A 22,019-nucleotide genomic window follows, 5' to 3' on the forward strand; every position below is an offset into this window, starting at 1 on the left:
AAAGATGCACCATGGGATTTAGAATACTCCTCTTGGGACTTTGGGATCATAAGGCTTATATTTTTTTTTTCTTTTGGTTAACCTGTGTTTTCTAAATTTCCCTTGTTGATCAGGAATGACTTTTACAATTTAAGAATCTTAAATTTTAAAAATGTAGTTTAAATGTTAAAAATAATCAAAAGCCATATAAAATAGCCATATCACTTTGGAAAGAGACACCAAGGAGAAATTCAACACCTTATATATGAAAGATTAAAGAGGGTGAAGCACAAGAGGGTTCACAGATGTTGATAATCCTTTGAGAAACATGAAATAACACCAGAAATATTCATTGGAAATAACAGAATGGGGCATTGCAAAACTATACCTGGGAATAACTTTCCTAAACACTAAAATGTGGATAGTATCTTATAGTACTAAGATGTAATTCTACTCTTTTATCTTTCCTAAATGAAAATAAAAGGGACTGCTAGAATCAGGTTGTAACTTTCTACTAAGGAAATAAAGATGTTTGGTGTTGGTAGAGGGAAGAGTAAAATTTTAATAATTATTTCCTGATAACTTGTGTTTATGAAGAGAAAAATCCTAATTATTTATATACTTCATCATTTTCAGAAATAAAATGGAATACATAAATCTTAAAAAAAAGATACTTGAAAGAATTTCCCCAATTATTCTTTTAGAAAATGCAGAAAATTTCAAAACATAAGCCAAAACATCCATATTTCCATGGATCAAAGAAAATGGCAATTAATATTTTAATGCAAATAGTGTTGGTCTTTTTCATCATTATGTATATCTTAAAACTGACTGGATATAGTCAACATCTTGTTTTATAGCCTAATTATCATTTAAAATACATTCAGAGCAATTTTTCCCTGCATTTGTACAGTCTTAGAAAACCAAAAAACGGTAATGATTTTTTAGCAATTTTTTATAAATAAATTTGAGGTTGTTGTGTAGTACAGTAGTTTGAATTTTTATTACAATATGACAAATAATACTGAGGGGAATATAAAACTTTGAGTTTCTCTTTAACTATTGTTCTTAGGTTAAATTCCAGAATTAGAGTTCCTGGGTCAAGACATAGTTAGCAAAATCTACTTGCACAAGTATCGCTCTTGAAGACCTTGCCTGCTAATACACCTACGCCTTGTTGAATATTCCAAATCTTTCTTAGCCCGGGTAGCTTGAAGAAGAAATTCTGGATTTCCATTTAATTTGAACACACCTTTGTACTTTGCATTCAGACCTGAGAAGGAACTCCAAGAACTGTCATAGTTGGAAGTTTCATTACTGATGAGAAGAATGATTGAAACACCACAAAGGAAAAATCTTCCCACCTCAGTTTGACAGATGGCAGGAATCAAGTCTGACAGTTACCAGAGCTGACAACTGCTTCATGAGGTGATTTCCAAAGAAAATTGAACCTGTGGCGGGGAGCTTCTACCCTTGTGCATTCTACAGTCATTTCCTGGAGTAAATATCCCAGGGTATGCTGTTGAACTAAGCAAGAAACAAAGACAAGTTCTGGAAACCATTTAATTGCTATTCAAGCACTTCTGGAAGTGCTTGAAGACTCTCACAAGGGAGGAAAATATCCTTAGCACAAGATGAAGGAATTGCTAATAACAGAGGGTGGTGGTGAGAAAGCCATTTTTAAAGAGAACTGTTTCTAATCCTGGAATTAAAACAGTGTATTACTCAGGTCAACCTTGATATTAAATTATAAATACTTAAACTTTTCTCACAAGAAGTGGGAATCCTTTAATACTTATTTATTTGATTAGTTTTACTGTTGAGCTAAAGACAAAAATGTGTCTTTGTACCCCAATGCTCACTCTAGTCACACCATTAGAGAATTTTTTTAAGAGATGCCCCACTACATTTACATATCTCCTATGACACATGTATCCCAAAAGACTGGATTCTCGCCTAGCTAGCCCATGTTATGTCACAGAGTTTAGATGAGGAGTGGTAGGCAAAAATGGAACCCACTGTGTGATGCTGGTGAGGTTGAACATCAACTCTGTTTATTTTGCATTTGAATTTTCCTGTTTGTGGCCTTCATCGATTTTTCCTCTTAAAGTACTCCTCTTTTTCCTGTTGATGTTAAAGAACATTCTTACACATCCAGGGCAGTAACCCTTTACCCTCTATGTTGCAAATAACACATGGTTAGTGTATTATTTATAGTTGTTAGTATAGAGACAATTTAAACTCTTTTCCTCAAATATATGACCGTTTTTGCTTTTTACTTAGATTTTTTCTACTGCATGATAATTCCAGTGTGTGTGTGTGTGTGTGTCTGTCTGTGTATGTGTGTGTGTGTGTGTGTGTGTGTCTGTCTATGTTAAGTTTGAAAAATTAATCCAAGTCTCTGCATTCAATAAAATATAGTTTCAAGGAACTGCAATGTTTTTCTCAAGTTATTTAACTTGTGAAGTTAAATTTTTAGGCTTCTAGGCTTGCTAATCTGCAGATGTTGTGATGGCAACCACTCAGTACTGGAATGTCTTCCTTTTTTGGTCCCTAGTTCTTAAGAGAAATAACTGCTGATTATTGCTAGGACCCCAGTGACTTCCTTCTTCCATGGAGTCACTTCAAAGCACTCTCAAACAATGTTGATTTTTTCCATAAGGTGAAAAAGTAAGACAGAGGTTTTACTCAAAGAAATATGGGGAAAAGTTCCCAGGAACACTTTCTAGATAATGTCTACTTCTTCAAATTTCTATACTCAAAAGTAGAGCTAAAAGTATCTCCCACAGCTGTCCTCATTCTGAGTCCCCCCTCTTTGTGCTAGTCTTGTCCCTCTCCGTCTAGGAGCCAGAGACTGGGGCAGGGGGTGGCAGATATTGATCCAGTAACCATTTTTCATACCATCACAAAGTAAAAGCTACTATCTTCACATAGCAAGTAATAGTAATTTAATGCCACCTATGATGAAAAATGACAAAGCCCATAAGCTCTGTTTGTTAAAGCTTTAGATAAATTCTCCTTAATTCCTATTTTCTTACAATGCCACTTATTATCCTTCTCTAAAAGAAATTTTTGGCAGTAAGTTTCTTGCACTTTTCCCCCTTAATTCATTATGCTCAAAAGTGAGTTTACTGAGGCCAGATTTGTATCTAGATTATACAACACCTTTGGTCTCATGGAAAAAAAAATAACAAGTAAATATATCTCCTTTTTTCAGGTGGATGCTAGGATCACTTGAGTATAGGGCACATTTCAGCCTCTGTGCGGTCTTCAGCTACTCCATCTAAATCAGGGTGCAACCTGCACAACTGTGCAGAGGGACAGGGCTCTTGGTGCCTCCCATTGATGTGTACAGCATGAAGCTGAAAAGAGCCACGTGAAAGGCAACTGCCAAGTTCTTCTATGATATCTCCATGCCAGTATCTTGAGCTGGATGATCCATGGCTATGATTAACCATCCTGGGTGCTCTTACATAGAAGGCTGATACTTTGAAGGAATTAGAACACCATTTTAAAAAGATCTATGCCATTTAAGTCTTTTCTTTGCTCAACAGAGATTTCCAAAACAGCAGAAGTTTGTGGTTAGTATAGTAGTCCTTTCAGTTTTATTTTTCTGGTCTCAAAATATGTTGATGCACTTTTATATCGTGAGGTTGGAAAAGGTCAACGTTTAATTTTTTAAATGAGTGCTCTATGAATTAGAGCTACCATCATATTAAAAAGTTCATATTCTTGCTCTCTAATGGAGATGCATAGATCTCTCTGATTAGCCCAGATATCTGCGGAGAGGGTGCTCCCAAGGCTAGAAGAAAACATGTAGCTAACCCAAGCCAGGGTCTGGCTGCTAGGTTCTATTAATTAGGGATGAGTTTCCTTGATCCCCAATTCCTGAAGCCTACCACATTCCTTTTACTTGAGATATGCATAGACTTTGGTTTTTTAGGACCATATAATTAAAACAAAAATAAAAACAAAGAAACAAACAAGAACCCAGACTTCATGGAAACAAGATATTCTGTATCACTCTAACTTCCTCTTCCGTGTCTTTGGATGGCTCAATGAGGCAGAGAGAACATGGGGGCAGATGGACTGGGCACAGAGGAGAGCTATGGGGCCCAGGCTGACTGAGACCAGCCAGAAAAACCAGCAGTGGAACACATTGCACTGGATGAACTCAGTCATAAGGGACAAGTTGAAGGATTTTTCTTGATTGGTTGGTCCTAGGACTCTGTATATGTGTGTGTGTGTGTGTGTGTGTGTGTGTGTGTGTGTGCACGTGAGTGTGCGTGTATGTATAAGTACTCATGCACATGCCAGCCAAGAGCCACATCTCTGCTTCAAACCAAATAGCCTTTCTCTCCGTGCACAGTATCACACATCTGTAATCCCAGCAGCTTGGGAGACTAAGACAGGAAGATCATGAGTTCAAAGTCAGGCTCAGAAACTTAGTGAGGCACTTAGCCACTTGGCGAGACCCTGTCTCTAAATAAAATATTAGAAAAAATGGCTGGGGGTGTGTCTCAGTGGTTGAGCACCCCTGGGTTCAATCCTCAATACCGCAAACAAAACAACAACAACAACAACAACAAACCAACCAACCAACCAACAAACAAAAATGCCAACCTTTCTCTTGGGCCTCACTTTTGGTCTTAACCTTCTACTAACTCACTGATATCCTCAGGGCTGTCTGTGGGTCATTCAGACAACTCAGAGTCATTTGAATAACTGATGGATATAATAGAACTTCTGGATGTAGCGTATAACTAGTTCCCCTCAATGCCCCTTCAAGGTTTGAGGTGATCATTGGAAACTTTCAGAAATACTACCATATACTTTCTGAAAGAATTTTCATTTCCTCGAGGTATTCATTAATATTATCTTTGAGATTTCCAAGTATTTTCTGTTTTCCTTTAGTGTCATTTTTAAGTTGCTCCACTCTTGAGGGTTTCGACAGAATCATTTCTGAAGAGATCTGGGTGTTTGAATATCTATCTCCATTTAGAAAATCACACAGGAATCCCAAACAGGTAATAAACTCATGAGAAAGAATATTAAGCAAGATGTGAAAGGGGATTAACTCGGATTCTGGTTGAGTCTCTACTGAATCTCAAGAAAGTCAGTCAGCTTCTCTTTTTCCGTTGTTTCACATACAAAGGGAGAAAAGAATGTTTGCCTTACCTACTTCAGGGGCTGGTCCTGAGAATCTTAAATGCAAAAGTATTTTTTTTGCAAACTACAAAGCCCTCCCTAGCCGTATGGTTTTCTTATTAGGAGGCCCTGCTACCTTCCTACCTGAGGGAGCCTCTCACAGAACTCCCTGCCCCCACCCCACACTGGCACTCCTGCTGCTCTGTTTAGAGAAACACATTTTATGGCAGCACAGATACAGACCTGGATCATGGGGTCACTGCTGTGTTTCCATTACAAATACACAGGCTGCGGGCTGCAACCCTTTCCACATGCTGAACTTGAACATGAGTCCCGTGTGTTGAGAGCCTTCTGGAAGAGACCCAACAATTACAGAGGAGTGCACCATAGAGACTTGGCCTGAATGTAATTTCAGCCTGAACTTTTGGGGGATTGTTATGGGGTCCCATCCTGCAGTCTTTCAACATAGGATATTCTCCTGGGCCTGGAAGGTTTAGAAATTCTTCAGGATTGGGAGGCCCAGCCTCTAGCATTGAACATCAGGGAGGACTCTCTAACCAGAAGGGAACTTAAACCTCATTTCATGAGTCTGCTAATTTTCTGTGTCTGTGTGGCCTTTAACTTGAAGTAAATAAGCAAAGGATATAGTTTTAAGTACAGTGGTTTCCACATTCCTGGGACGGATTTCTCTTTGCCCCCCAGGTTGATAGTAGATCATAGTCATAGAAATGGATCCAAATGGGTTTTGCAGAGATAGTCAAAAAGCCATGCCAACTTGGCCTCCTTTGCACGGTAAGTACAGTGTGAATAGCTGCCAGATAGAGAAGAGAGGACCCCAAGTCAGTTGTTGATTGCTTTAGTTCCCCTTTAAGTCAGCAAACCACAGCTGCTCAGTGTGCTTCAGCACCCACAATGTGACCGTGGAGAATTTGGGGCACATGTACACAATATTTTACAAAATCAAGGATGTTAACCATGTTGTAGAATAAATAAAGGAACTAGGGCTCTAATCTACAGGTCAAGTCCAAAATTAGTTTGGATCTTAAATGTCCACCAAAGGCCCATGCATGGTCCTGTCTCTGGAGCTAGTGTAAGGTGGTGGGACCTTTAAGGGGTGGAGCCTAATGAGAGGTTTTATGTCATTGGGGTTGTGCCCTCAAAGGAGATGGTGTGAAAGCAGTTGTTTCTCTTTCATTTGTTTCCCAGCAAATGAGGTGAGCAATTGTGCTCTCCCTACTGTAGTGTGCTGCTTCACCATGGGCCCAAAAGCAATGGGCTGAAACCTCAGAAACTATAAGCCAAAATAAACCTTTTTTCTTTATAGGTTGATTATCTCAGGATTTTATTACAGTAATGGAAGCTAACACACCATGAACCTGTCTCTTTGTCAACTGTTGTCTAGTGTCACCAGGTGTTTATTCTTGTTTCTGGAGCAGACACACAGACCCAAGGAAAGTCTGGGCATTAAAAAAAAAAAAATCAGTTATAGCCACTCATCATCCCATGTCAAGCCTAGTGGAGCCAATATCAGAGGCCTTGGTTCATCCTTCCATTATGGCACTCTTTACAGATCTTTCTCAGGATGCCCACTGTGACTAGCAAAGTGTCTCTGCACATGATAAGCTCTCATTACATTCGCCTTCTTTTAAAAATAAAATTAGTTTCTCCTTTTAAAATGAAGGAGTAAACCAATAATTTCCATGGGGAAATGAAGTAATTGCATTAAAACAGAATCTTAAGTATGCAGCACCTGTATTAGAGTTTATCAACAAACACTCTTACCAAGGCAGAAGTGAATAGGTGACTCAGTTCTAGAGGACAAAAGATGACATTTTTTTTTAACAGCCATGGTGAAATACAAATTATTATTTACTTTATGAGCCATATGAGTTGTCCGTTCATAATGCTTAACTTTCCATTGTAGCACAAAAACGGCACAAATAATACTTAAATCAATGATTGTAGCTGTGTCCTAATAAAACTTTATTTAGAAAAATAGGCAATGGGGCAGGTTTAGCCTACATGCTGTTGTTTATGAACTCCCACTACAGGCTACTATGCACGATGTTTGATGTGTGGACAATAAAAAATCCAGCAGACAATAATTAGGGTGTGTTATGTGCTGCTATTAATGAGGAATGAGTTAAGATTCCGTTGTATGCACATACATTATTCTTTTCTGGCATCCAGCAGGGTGGAATCTGATAAACAGAATTTTCTCTTTGGAAAATACTCACTATGTCTGTGTGCTTGCCCTGCCTGCTCGCCTTTCATCATTGCCGGTTTCCACACCCCACTCCTACACTCTCTCAAACAGCTGTATACTGGGGCTGGAAAATGGTACTTTCATCCTTGGAACTGGCAACAGACTTATATTTAGCTTCAACTTACATTGTATGAAGCACTCTCAGCATGCCTTATCTAATCTTCAACACAATCCAGTGAACTAAACTCCACTACTCCTAGTTTACAGATGTGATGCTATAGGCCCAGAAAGGTTATGTCCCATTGTCCATTCATTCTATACTAATTGGTGTGGAGCTCAGATCCCACCCAGGACCACAGGAACATTATCACAGACGTCATACGTGATAGATTTTCTTTGAGCATAAATAGTTTATTTTGAAAAGAGGAGAAAAGACAGGAAACATCTTGAATCCAAATAAGGAAGCTAAGAGGAGGGCTGAGTGTCCCAAGACCACTTTTTAGGGTGGGTTTTTGTTTTGTTTTGTTTTGCTTTGTCTTAACATTAACATCATGGCTATGTTCTGGAAAGGGCACGCATTCTTCATTCTTTTTTCATTACTTGAGAATTGTTGCAACCATTATGCAAAACCAATAAAAAGAAAAAAAAAATTTTTAAATGTCATTTGGCAGGCAATGCCCAGCTGAGGAGCAGCGGCACAAGTCTCTTGGGAGAACACTATGCATTTTGTAAAATTTCTTAAGAGAAAATTTATGGTTTTGAGAAAACAAAACAGGAAATTGAATTAAAAGGAGAAACATATTTAAATAATGCTCGAGTGATGACATAACCAACCCAAGTCCCCAAATCACAACCTAGAGTCAGGCATCATCAGCTGCAAGAATTTTCTGGCATTGGTTCGTGCTGTTCATAAATGAGAAGAGATGTTGTGTTTAATTGGTGCTGCATCACAACTTTTAAATACATAGTTACTGCATATCTTTACTGAAAACACTGAAATATGGCATCCATTCTGGCCTTGTAAATTTTTGTACCTGACTCTGAGTTGGCAGAGCTTTACCATAAGACAACCCTGGGGCAGGTTTTAGGAGGATTCTTTCTTCTGTACTCAATACTTATTTCAGAATAAAGAAATTTAAAAATCCATTTTAAGAAAACAGAGTTGATATCAGAGAGAAAGAATATCAAAAGTCATTTACTACAATCAGTAGTAAGTACACATTCCCTTTTTTTGTTTGGTTTGGTTTGGTTTGGTTTTGGTTTATGTTTTTGGTTTTTGGTACCAGGGATTAAACCCAGAGGTGTTTAACCACTGAGCCACATCCTGAGCCCTTTTTTATATCTTATTTAGATACAGGATCTCACTGAGTTGTTAAGCTGCTGAGGCTGGCCTTGAACTCATGATCCTCCTGCCTCAGCCTCCTGAGCCACTGGGATTACAGGTGTGCGCCACCTTGTCCAGCACATTCACATTTTTTCATGTTGTGATCAGTTAAAAACTTTTCAGAAAGAGGAAGTTGGATTCCTAATTAAAATTAGCAGGCATCCACACCTTTCTTCTATGAATTTGTTTGCTTTTCCAAGATCCTTGAACAGCAGAGAATGAAGGAGGACAGTGAGCACTTGAGGAAGTTTAAATTCTGAATCTTCACTCAGTTATCTCTGAAAGAGCGACCATTTCCTTTAGTAGTTATAAAGTAACAGTTACATAAGAAGATGTATATTTTTACACATCTCATTTTTGCATTTTCTTTTTCGATCTACACTTTAAATATAGGAGTTTGATTATAGTATAGGCCATCTTACAGAGGGGTACTGAAAATGTTATACTTTTTTCTTTCCCAACCTCTGAACTGCTACCCTAATCTGACCCAAAAGGAGATCAAGAAACTGTCCTGTCATTCAAAGGTAATAACAACTGACAACCTCAGTAGGAATGTTTTTGGCCTTGATTGATTCTGTTGTTTTGCCGCAATGGGGTTGGGTTTATAAACAGCACATTTAAACTTCCTTGCTTAGTCCATTCTGAGGTGAATTACAGACATTGCTGGAGGGCCTGGAAGGTTCAGCTGTTCACCTGGACACACTAGCCACATCAAATGGTCACTGAGCTACTAACCACCCAGGAAGTTGATGAGTTGCTTTATCTTCTCTACCAGAGATGAAATCCCTTAGAGCAAAAGTCCTATCTATTCCCTTTTTTATTTCTATTGCCTAATATAGCATATAGTTTAGTAAAGAGTAAGCTGAATCAAAAATGTGAGAACATAAATTCAACAGGAAAGGATTTTTGTGGTATGGCAGATTATTTGCGGTCTGCTTACTATAGTTTCTGTGTGTGCATGTCTCTGAGCTTGACCGGGGTGACTTGTATCCACTCATAGGGCACAGCAAAAGAGATGGCGTGGGATTTGATGTCTCCAGATGCATTGCAATGTCTGCCCTTGCACCCTTGGGACCCGATGCCCATGCAGACCATCCTGCTGGAGACACGTGGCATGACTGAGAATGGCCATTAAACCCTAGAGGTGTTGGTGAGGCCATCTTAACCTATAAAGCTCCAGGGTAGCCAGCCACTGGATAGTTGGGGCTTCATCAGTGGCCATGTGTGATGGGAGCAGAACTTCTTAGTGGAACACAACCCAGAGGACTGTCATAGATTTGGGACACACACACACACACACACACACACACACACACAAAGACACACAAAGACACACGCACTATTTATGCATATATATAGATAACTAAAACCTATGAAGTTTTGAAAGTGGAATAGTTTCATCTATCACATCTTTGAATAAAACCAGCAAATTTAATCCTAAGAAACTAACTAGAAATACCCATTTGAAAAACCTCTTAGAGCTGAACACATCTCCATCACATGAGGTTCTTCAAATGTAATCAGCAGGGACACTGTTCCTATTTTGTTTGTTTTTCTTAGAGTCAGTGATATGAAACCAAATTTGCAGGTCAACCTACGGGCATTTCTTCACAGATTGAGGACACGTGTTTGGTTAGACCTATGTTTAATATTGTTTGATAATACATCTAGTGAAAAGAAATCTACTGACAATGTTTTTCTTTGGAATTTGATTTACAACAATAACAGTTCCGTGATAATAAACTTAAATTTGAGGAGTGGCCATTAGGGTAAAGTAAAAATAAAACATTAGAAGAAAATATTTCTGCCTGTTAACACACGGGAAAGACACGGGAAGCTCAGATCATGGAGTGTGCGGGTGTTAGAGCAGAGAAGGTTGAACTTATTCTCAGATTGTAAAAACATATTGACTAAGAACGGAAGAGGTCATGAGCAATAATCAAGTGTTAGAAGGCTGTGTGTCTTGTCTTTGGAGAAGAAAAAGGGGCTTCCACATTTTTCTCTTTAAAGGTTTCTTAGCCAGATTATTAAAGAGCAGCAGAAAATCACTCTTATTATAAAATGTTGCTGATATAGTATTAAATAGAATTCAAGTACTATTATCAGTAGCAATGAATGAAGCACTTTATATGCATTATCTCAATTGCACAACAATCTTAGATTAGCAGAGATTGTTATAGTTTTATAGAAAAGTCAACCGAGGCTCAGGAAGTTTGAGTGATTTCCTAGGGTCACACGGGTACTAAGGGACTGGTTGAAGACAATCCCAAACAGCCTAACCCCAGAGTGGTTTAACTGAACCACAATGCTTAGATTATTTTATTCCTTAGAAACGAAAATGCAACGAAAGACGTGGGGAAGAAAAACAATGAGCTATGATATCCAACCATCCTAGAACTGCAAAGAACCAAAAGGTCATGCTATTGCTATCTTTGCCATCATGTCTGAATCATGTCAGATGGACATGTAACTTGTTATGAAGAAAAAACTAATTTTTTTCTAGTACTGTTTTTTCCCTTCACAATACCAAGTGGATTTTTTACTTGAAAAAAAAAAAACATTTTTTTCCCAAACTAGAACAATATTATTTTCAATTAGGATTTACCATTGTGTAGAAATATGTTTGTGCATTATGTAGACTGTAATCAAGATTGAAACAAATTCAAAAATCTGTCCCAGGAATATTGTTGAAATATATGTGAATTCTCTAATAATGCAAGACTATCGTTAGCTCTATTTTCTACTTGCGGTGAAATTGGGAATACTTTACATCTGGCAAAGTAAACTAAGAAAGTAAACCTCCTTCCTCAAGCAACATCACTAAGAAAACTCTCCGTGTTATATCGTATGTGCCGAAATTACTTTTGAAATTCAACTGCAAGGCACAGGGTTCAGTGCCTCTGGAAGACAGAGCACATAAACATGGAGTTAAGAAGGGGCTGTGACAGATGTCAGGTGGAAGAGGCTCTGTGGAAAAGCTTTCTGAACCCCTGCTTACACAATATGAAGTCAATTTTTCATATCAAACCATGTTAAGAGTTCACAAATGATAGTGGAGTTTGTGTAGCTCTGAGACACTTTTCACCTACAAATTTCTTTTTCAAGCTGATATTACCCACAAAGATAGGAAAGGTTTCTGGTCTAAAACCAATCATCTACTAATTGAGGTGTTCATGCCCCAACCCGAAGCAAATCTCTATTGTAATATATCCTAAGATGTAAAAGGGGGGATAGCATCTATGCTATTCATTAATTGGTTTAGAGTACCCTCCAGCATGACTTTGACATCTACTATCTTCTTTTTTATATTTGTTTTGTAATTGCTCCCCTAGGGCAAGCATAGACAACTGAGGAGAGGACAAAGGACAGAATATAAATGGGAAATTGGAAAAGCTTGCCTCATGTCATGAAGTAACATCTGTCTGAGTGGAAGGAACCAGAATTCTGCTACTCCTGCTGTGAGCACTTCAGGTTATCTTAATAAAACGAGATCACAAAGGGGCCTTTCAGTACCAGGTGTACTCAGCAAACTTGACTGTGGAGAACCAACTGACCCGGCTCAACTTCTCCATTATTGTCCCAGCTGGCTTTTAAATTATGTTTTGTTTTGTTTTTCCCTCAAGTACTTTTTCAGTTTGAATAATCTTTGAAAACTTCAAATGTAATGCTTGAAATGTTCCTATCAGACAGGAAAGTTCTGAATCACCTCTGGTGACTGGTAAGGTAAGGAGGTAACCAACAACTTGAAAATGGATTCTTTCTTTTCAGGTTGAGGGCCATGAAACGTGGGAGGAAGAAGATGAAGGTGTAAGGTCCTGTGTTCCCTCTCTGGCATGGGGAACTCAAGTGTATGGAGCACCATTGTTTACAGCATCTCAGGGCTGTGACTGGCAACCGTGATTGCAGCTGGCCAGTGAACGCTGAAAAAAAACAGCATCACCAAAATCCAACTCGGTTTTTAAAAGCACAAATTCTTTGCACTGCCTGTGGACGAAATTACTGACTGACATGCTAAACCTATTAAATATGTATTTTGCAAATTTTGAAATGAGGAAAAATGCTACGTAAAAAAAAAAAATTTACAGATGCTGAATGATTGTAAATGTGGTTAAAGATGTGGGATCTACTCCAACTCTGTTCTTTCGCGGATTGCTATTAGCTTACATTTGAAATCTCTATTGGCCACGTATTTCACATTGTTCTTCCAAATGTAATCATTTCTCTCTTTTATCTGATCTCCTACAGTCTCTCTGTTTTCATCAATATCTGACAGCAATTCCCAAAGATCCAATAGAGTCCACTCTAATATCCTTATGTGTACTCTCTTCTCTCTTTGAAATCTAATACCTTAGCAGTGAAATAATTTATTGTGCTTTATTTAGACTTTTATTTTTTGCATGTGTTTTGATACTATCCTTTTGAAAGGGGTTATTTGGAAATCTAAACCAACTGTTCACCAAAAGTTATGAAAGCATGATTAAGAATTTTTCTCTCTTCTTAAATCCCTTTTTAAGCCTTCATTTTTTTTTTTTTTTTTAGTGTGCCATGGCAAATGCCACACAGTCTGGCAATGATGGGAAAATGAAGATGAATACTTCTTGGAGTTCCTCTAATGGGCAAAGCCATACAGAAGATCCAATGAGCCAGAAAAATCAATGACAGTCCTATTTTTCTTAGAAACCCTTAGATGATGTGGTTGTCAGAACCTGGAGAGGTTTAATTCATTGAATTTGACCTTCTGGTTAAGACAGCTGAAGCACCAATACATTTGCTAATAAATAAGTGAGGGCTACTTGGTTCCAGATTGTGTACGCTATTATTTCTATTCATCTTGAGTCCTGAAAAAAACAAATGTGTTTTATAGGCACTATCTGAGAATAAGTTTTTATGGGTTCACTACAATCTAATGTGTGCATTGTTAAATTAAAGGGAATGCTTATTCCAGTGAAGTAGTTGGCAGAAAACTATAAATCTTGATGGGTAGGAAAATATGCCTTTCAATAAAAAAAAGAAAGAAAGAAGCAAGATATGGGCAGCAAGAAAGCAAAGCAACCCTGCTGAAGGACTTCTTTAAAAATCAGGCCCGTGTGTGTGCACTATCTATCCATAGCCACCCTTTTCCAATAGCTGTGACCCCTTCACTCACCTATTGCCATTCTGCTCTTTGCTTCCCATTTTCATTTGAGAAAATTGTCCCTTGGCTGGGCCAAAACTTTGAGGCAAGAATGAAAAAATATTTTTTTCTTCATTGTTAACCTGTGAAAATGTGTTTTTTTTTTGCCAGTGTTGTGCTGGCTATTTCTTTGTTCCTTATTTTCCTTCTTTCTCACATAGCTCTATTCCTGGCAGGATAGATCTTGACATGCAAATAAAATTCCATCATAAATAAGTAAACTGTTTCTTGGTTGGAGTCTGAAAAAACTCTATTTCTTACTCTTCTGCTCACACAAGATGTATTTCCCACTGCTTGTTACTAAACTGTGCACCTCAGCAAGAGGTAGACAGGCAACAGAATATCCAGAGAAATGCGACTTCCATTTTTCTTTAACTGAGGTATGAGAATATGAATAAAAGGCGGGTGCTGCCTGCTGCCCTAGAGTAACAGGAGACTCACTGTGTTCTCAGAACTGTGTCTGTGGACACCATGTCTACACCACACACATGACTGACCACACTTGTTCATTCAATACAAGCTTATCAAGCACTGTAACTGCTGGATACAATCAGTGTACAAAATATACAAAAGTAGTTGCCTTCATGGATCAATCAACATTTGCATAATGTTTAGAAGTTTCAATCAATTGTTGAATCAACCAATTAATTATTGAATGATAATTGATCAAACTTGAATTATATACCACAATTAGGTTACTAGACTAGGAGTTAGGAATCAAAGACTTGATTCTAACTCTCCAGGTTCTCTCAGTCTAGGAGTGAACACTCATCTAAGCCAACACTTAGAATAAGCTAAGAACAACTGAATTAGTGAACTGGAATAATGTGAGTGATCATTACTAATGGGCCATAAAATTTGAGTGCTCAGAATTCTATTTTAATAGTCAATGGCCAATATTTTCTCCAGTCCTAAAACTTTTGTGTTTTTGTGATTTCTTATATTTTATAAAATTTGCATTATAAGCATTAATTATTTTCTAAGTAAAATTCAATTCATTCTCAAAAGTTAGACTCTGCTAATTCAAAAACTGTGATGCACCAGATACTTGCTATAGTAATTACTTTAGAGCTATAAAGAAGATCAATCTTGGTTTTTATACACAAATATTTTGTTTCTGAAAGATAAAACTAGCCTTAACAGGTATACATTCAGCATCAGGAAACATTCATGATGTGGAGTTCAGAGATAGCTTTTTTATGTGAGCACTAGTATCATTTAGACATAGGATAGATTGGGATAGTCAAGAATGATTATGAGAAACAAATAAAAATAAATCTTTAGAGTGTAAAGACAGTGTTTAAAGAAAAGCTATTCTAAAGATATAGATTCTTCTGGAAAAATAAACCAGATTTAGAATTGCTGTAAAAAGCTCTTCCTGATCACATCTGGATGAGATGCCCCTTTTAAGAGCTATTGAGCTGCACATCTGTGATTTAGACCAACACCAGGTGGCTATCACAACAAAACTCTAGTCAAATGTTTAATTATTATTCAATTGGCCTATAGGGCAGTCTCTTTAATCATGGTGAAGAAGGGGATAAATAGAACTACAAGATTATTATGAGCACTGTATGTTGAAAAGCCCCATTAGAGCATAACACTAAAAAGAGTTTCAATATGAATAAGTATATGTTGTTTGTTCCTTTAACAGGACAGTACTTGATGTTAAAAGTTTAAACTTTTCTTGGTGCCAACGTCTTTTCCTCCTAGGAAACTTGTCACTAGAAGGGCCTCAAAAAGTCACACTTAAATCAAGACATCAAAGAATAAATTTGAGCTGTTTGCCACATTTGGGATGAAATTAATGTATCCGTCACTGACAGGGAGGAAATGCCATCTCTGATCACCTTATAGACTACTGACCTCTGAAGTTATGTAAAAAGATAAAAACCCAAAAAACATTCTTCAAAAGGGTTTTATTTAGTGGTCACATTCCTGAATATTTTACCTTGTTATATTTTTATCCCCAATCAATCTAAAAAGTGATCGCAAAGTTTGTTTTGTTTTGTTTTTTTCTCCACAAGAAATGACAGAATTGCTTTTGTTCAACTTGGAGCAGCAAATTTACTTTTTCTTTTTTTGGTGGGGGGGTTGATACTGGGGATTGAACCCTGAGTGATTGACTCAAACACTGAGCCACATCCCCAGTCCTATTTTGTATTTTATTTACAGACAGGGTCTCACTGAGTTGCTTAGGGCTTTGCTACATTGCTGAGGCTGGCTTTGAACTCTCCATCCTCCTGTTCCACCTTCCTGAGCCACTGGGATTACAGGTTTGTGCCACTGCACCCGGCTTATTTTTTCTTTAAAATTTTTGATAGGTTAAAAAACATATAACTTAGAATTTCTTTATCTTCCTTCCAATAAAAATAATAGATAAACAAAGAATAAGTAATAGCTTTTGTGTTTTCATCCTGTAAAAATAACTTACTGAGCATCTACTAAGTATGAAAAAGCAGGAGGGGTTGCTATATTAAAACCAACAAACAAAAAACCTTTAAAATGAATAAAACGGGATCGATTTTTCTTTTTAGTGGAGGTGACAGACAAATAACTACATTTAGCACACACCATGTGTTAAATTTTCAGTTAGATACTAGGAACCTAATCGTGAACAGGTCTCAGATTCCTGCCTCATGGAAAATATGCAGTAAATGAATGCATACATAAAGTAATAAAATGCATACAATAATAAAGAAGGTGATTATCTTTGGGAGGAACCAAGAGGGAGCTATGATTAAAAAGAAAAATCACAGAAGGAGTGACAGTGAAGATGACTCTAATTAGGTATCAGTCAAGTTAATGTTTGAAGAATAGATGTCAGTCATGCAGAGAGCGAGCTGAGGAAATGATACTACAGGTAAATAAATAAATATATAAATACATAAAAATAAGAAGAAAGGAAAAATAAAGAAAAAGAAAAAAAACTGCTTGTGTTAAGAGCTAGATGTGTGATTCATTTCAAATATCATATCTTTATGTTAAAAACTTTCCCCAAACCCTCCAGGCACAGTAGCAGAGTTAGTACTCCTTTGCTGGTGCTTGGTTAGATTGTAAGTCAGGCTGCTCTGTTTAGTCTATCTAATGTTGAATTTTTTTTTTACATATATGTCTGAATTCTCACTAGGCTGAATTTTCCTTCACCATTGGCCGCCATGTCTGTGGTAGTACCTAGAGCGCATGTGCCAAACTGTTTTGGGTTTCTTCTCTTTTCCTCCATCAAGTTTGAACACATACCAGTGAGACTATGAGAAGGGTGCAGACTCTCTTGCATAATGCCAACAGAATAATTAATCTGGAAAGAGTGAAATTTTTATCTCAAGATTCCACACCCTAAGGGCAGAATAGGTTTCTTTTCCCTTCTATTCTTCTCCACTAAGAAAATAACTTAGAATAACCAGTGCCATTGCCATAGAGAGCCACAGGGGAGCAGATGTGACAACCAGCCAGAGATATAGGACCCTGGAGGTAAGGGAAAAAAAAAACCTGGAATAGATGAAAGAATCAAAGAGATTATGTGAGATACTTGGGGACAAAGCTTCTCCACACCTTAAGTAGCAAGAAGGCATTTAAAAATAGAGAATGGAGGCTCTGAATTCTTTAAAGAAAAATCTGGTCAATGACTCAAATCTCCAACTTGTCTTGAAAATTTTCTTGTAAGTTAAAGTACATAGTTCCAATTGTGAAATTAGACAATTTAATATGATTTTCTAGACTCTGTTTTATCTAATATTTTGAATATGTGAACCACAGGTAGCCTTATCCTCACCTACGAAAGATAAAAGTAACACGATGAATTTGTAAATAGGAGGGGCTTAATAATTTCTTAGTGAATGTTAAATAAATAAAAGATCAAAGTGAAGTCTGTTTCATTTATATTCTAATCTATTGCACTGGGTGAAATAAAATTCTCTCTCTCAATCCAGACTCCTGCAACTAGAGGAAGTACAATTATAGAAACAGAAAACAGACAACATCTTAAAATGAGGTAAATGCCTATTGAGAGGGTTCACAGGTTTGGATATAATTTCAAGACTTAAAAGCAGCATTTATAGAAATAAAATAGAATAAATTGTAAGGAAGAATTTTCTTTTAGGATGTTTCAAAGTGATCTTAGTAGGCAGTAGGAAAATCACATGAAATAATTTTTACACTTTGCAGGTACGTTTTTTCTGAAAAGTACCACAACTGACAAAATCTGTTTCGCAATATCAATCCCTTACAGCAAATGTATGAAAGCCAACAAAAATGACATATTTTTAAACACCTTAAATATAAAAAGCTTAAGAAGCCATTTTTCCAAAACACTGAATAGTTTAAAAGTCAAAACAAAATACTGCAACTGTTACCTTGCATTAATTAAGATAATCTAAAGCATGCTGTGGAAACAAATCCCTTCCAAGTAGCAGTGGCTAACCACACAGAGCCTCTTCCTGAGTTATGGTAGGCTTCGCTTCTGGTAATAACTGCAGAGCTCCTATTAGACTAGCCCTCACACAGGTAATAATTGTAATCACCAGACAAAATATAAAGAACAAATACTTAAAGGCACTTGAAAATGACCAAGCCACACAAATACTACAGAAGTCAACATCGGGGAACTAACATGGGATAAATTTTCCAATTTTTCAGAACTTTAGCCTGATTATAGGCTCCAAGCTGAGCTCCAAGGGCCCAAGAAAACACAGAGGAAGTCTTGACTATTTTTAGCTTCAAGAATCAAACTCCAAGCGATATAGAAAAGGCTAGAAGAGCAGAAATGAGATTTTTGCTGTAGTCAAGGACAATGGAGACAGAGTTCATAGTTTGAGTTCAGCCCACTTAACTGTCTGCTATAAAAAGATTAATATTCTTTTAAGGAAATAACAGAATCCAGAGTCTCCACAACAAAACACTCACAATATCTAGCACAAACTCCAAATAATTTGACACATAAGAAAACAAAAATCAACTAAAATTTAAAATTAGCAGGCAAAGATTTTATAGCTGCTATGACTACTATGCTCAAGGACATAAAGGACATGTTCACAGCAAAAGAAAATGTATAAAGTCTTAAAAGATAAATAATAACTATTGAAAAGATCAAATGGAACTTCTAAACCTGAAAAATACAATGTTTATAATTTTTAACAATTATATCATGGACGTAATTTCAGATTGGAATGATGGAACAAAAAAACAGAAACATGAATACAGATGAATACAAAATCACAGATATCAGTATGTTTAAAAAGGATGAAAAGTCTTAGAGATTTTTGTGACAATTTCATAAGGTATAATATACATGATATACATATATATATACTCATATATGTATGTGTGTATGTATGCATAAATATGTATGAATATTTATATAAATAGAAACTTAGTTTGAAATTTATATTGAGTAAAAATATTCTTCAAGTATGAAATCAGAATAAAGAATATTTTCAGTGAAAAAGAAAATCAGAGAATTTATCACCAGTCAATCCATACTACGAAAACTATTAAAGGTAGTAATTTAGACTAAAAAAAAAAGTGATGCCAGATGGACACTCAGATATTTATGAAAGAACGAAGAGTTTTGGAAATCATAAATATAAAAGTCTATGTTTTATTTTCAATTAAAAAATGCATACCCTTTTTAAAGAAAAATTTGCAATATTATAGTATAGAATTTTATAATTTATATAGATGAAATACAATTGACAAGTTTAGCAGATAGGACATTAACAGGGATAGATTCCCATATATGGTTACAAGCTTCTTGCAGTATATGGGAAGTAGTGAAATAGTAAAACTCATAGACTCAAAGTACTTAAAGATGTTTATTGTAATATCTTAACCATTTAAATTAATGCAAAGAATTTTGTGGAAAAGCTGGTAGATACATTAAATAGAATTATATAAATACTCATCTCTAAAAGATCTCAGTAAAGTAGGAATTGTGGAACAAAAGTTAAGAGGACATTAAAAATGCAAATAATAAAATAGAAGGCTTCAATTTAACTACATAAAATATAATATTAAATATAAATGCTCCAAACACTCCAATTAAAGGATTAAAGAGTAGAGATTTTCAGATTGAACTAAAAAAACCCCAGCTATATTCTATCAATAAGACATGACTTTAAATATTTTAAATGCACAGGTAAGTTGAAAAAAGTAGAAGGCTCAAATGGCTATAATAATATCATCTAAAGAATATTTCAAGGCAAAGAGATAACCAGAGAGAGGAATATATTATAATGATAAAAAGGCGAATTCATGAAAAAATGGGTAAATATACACCCAATAACAGAACTTCAAAATTCATAAAAAAAAATGGCAGACTAAAGGAGGAAATAGAAAAATCTACAATTGGATGAGATTTTGAGACTCTTCTCTAAGCAATTAACAGAACAACTAGAGAAATAAAATATTAAAGATATTGAAGATTTGAATGGACAATACCATTATCCATCTTGACATAATTGGTATTCATAAAAAAACCCATAGAATAGCCTAATTTTTTTTAAAGTGCACATGGAATGTCAAATGTTTATATTCAAAAGAATTTAAAATCAACAACCTAGGAAATCCTTAAGATCTTTTCCAACTTTACAATGGTTTAAAAAAACAACAACAACAATCATTTCTTTTCCAGTTTTACAATGGTAGAAAAAACAACAACACACACACACACACACACACACGCACCCACGCACGCACGCGCTCATGCACACCCACCCCAAATCTAAAATACGTTGAAAGAAGGAAAAAATAAATATATTTAAAATAAACATAAATAAACATATACAAAAAGAATCATAAACAGAAATATTTTTAAAAGCTCTGGAAAACAAGCGGTTAGTATATAACTGAATCAAGACTCATTGAAAAAAAAAGTGAGTTGGAGATTGAAATCATCATGTGAACATTCATAATATTAAATTTCAAAATAGTGCTATAGTTATTAAAGGAATGAACTTCAGTATTAGAATTTTTCACAAAGACAATACCAGGAAAAATTGTTTTCCTACATGTTCACATGAAATCGCTATGGAGTCAGGTAACTCTCAAGGCTGACCTACTCCATTACTGAACAACACAACTTATTTTATGTTTCCACCATCTCATAAAGAGACCTCCTCTGTCACTCAGGTAAGCAAAGACAGAGATTGAATTTCCTTTTCACAGTTCTATCCTGGAAGTGACTCTCATCACTTCTGTTCACAGTTTATCTGCTAAAACTCATCATACACCTTCACTTACTTTCAAGGGGTTAGAAAATGTAGTTTTTAATATTTCCAGGAGTGAAGACTGTGAAACAAAATTTGGCACTGACGGTAATACAGAAATCTTTTCTATTACCTTTGTCAATTGATCAGAGCGTATCATTTTGGCAAATTTTTTTTCTGAAAATATAGTTTATTCGGACTGAACCCCCAAATTTATATATTTTTTTAAAAGGCTTTCCTATTTTCTTTTTTGTAAGTCTCTACCAAGTTAAGGATTTAAAAATAAATTACCATGTTACTTTAAAGTAATTTTTCTGGGTTAGGTTTTCCAGTTGTTTATACCCTGAGAGAATGAGGCATGAAAAAGTTATCTACTGTAGTTTTGCACTATGAAGGGACCCTACTGATGTGTACTACAATGGAGAAGAGAAGATTAAATCACAATCATTTCTTTCCCATTACTTTGTTTAAAAATGAAATCAAATTTTGGTACACAGATATAAAAATTCCTGTCTTCAAATTACAGTTGAAAAATTAATAGTTACAGAATGAGTGCTGTCTTATAAAAATTGAACAAGAGCTTTAGTTGAATGCAGGCAATTCTTTGAAAAGGTTATGGGGAAAACCCAGTGTTTGTTTCAAGTAAAATCATGGTGAAAAACGCATTGTAATCAAATGTATTCCAGAGCAAGTCTGGGTTGCCTTTTGTGATTGGATAACTTGAAACTATTTAATCTGAGAAAAATAAAAGCATGCAGTTATTCCCTAGCATGTATAAAGCACGTACAGAACTGTAAATGGTGTGGAGAGGAAGGAAGACACTGGACAACATAGAGTAGAAAGTATCAGGTACAGGAGTGGAGTATGGGGGACAGTTAGACATGAAGCCCTGGGTTCAAGTCTTGTTTCTTTGTTTTAGTGACTTCA

Source organism: Urocitellus parryii, chromosome 9 (assembly GCF_045843805.1).
Source record: "Urocitellus parryii isolate mUroPar1 chromosome 9, mUroPar1.hap1, whole genome shotgun sequence".
NCBI lineage: Eukaryota > Metazoa > Chordata > Mammalia > Rodentia > Sciuridae > Urocitellus > Urocitellus parryii.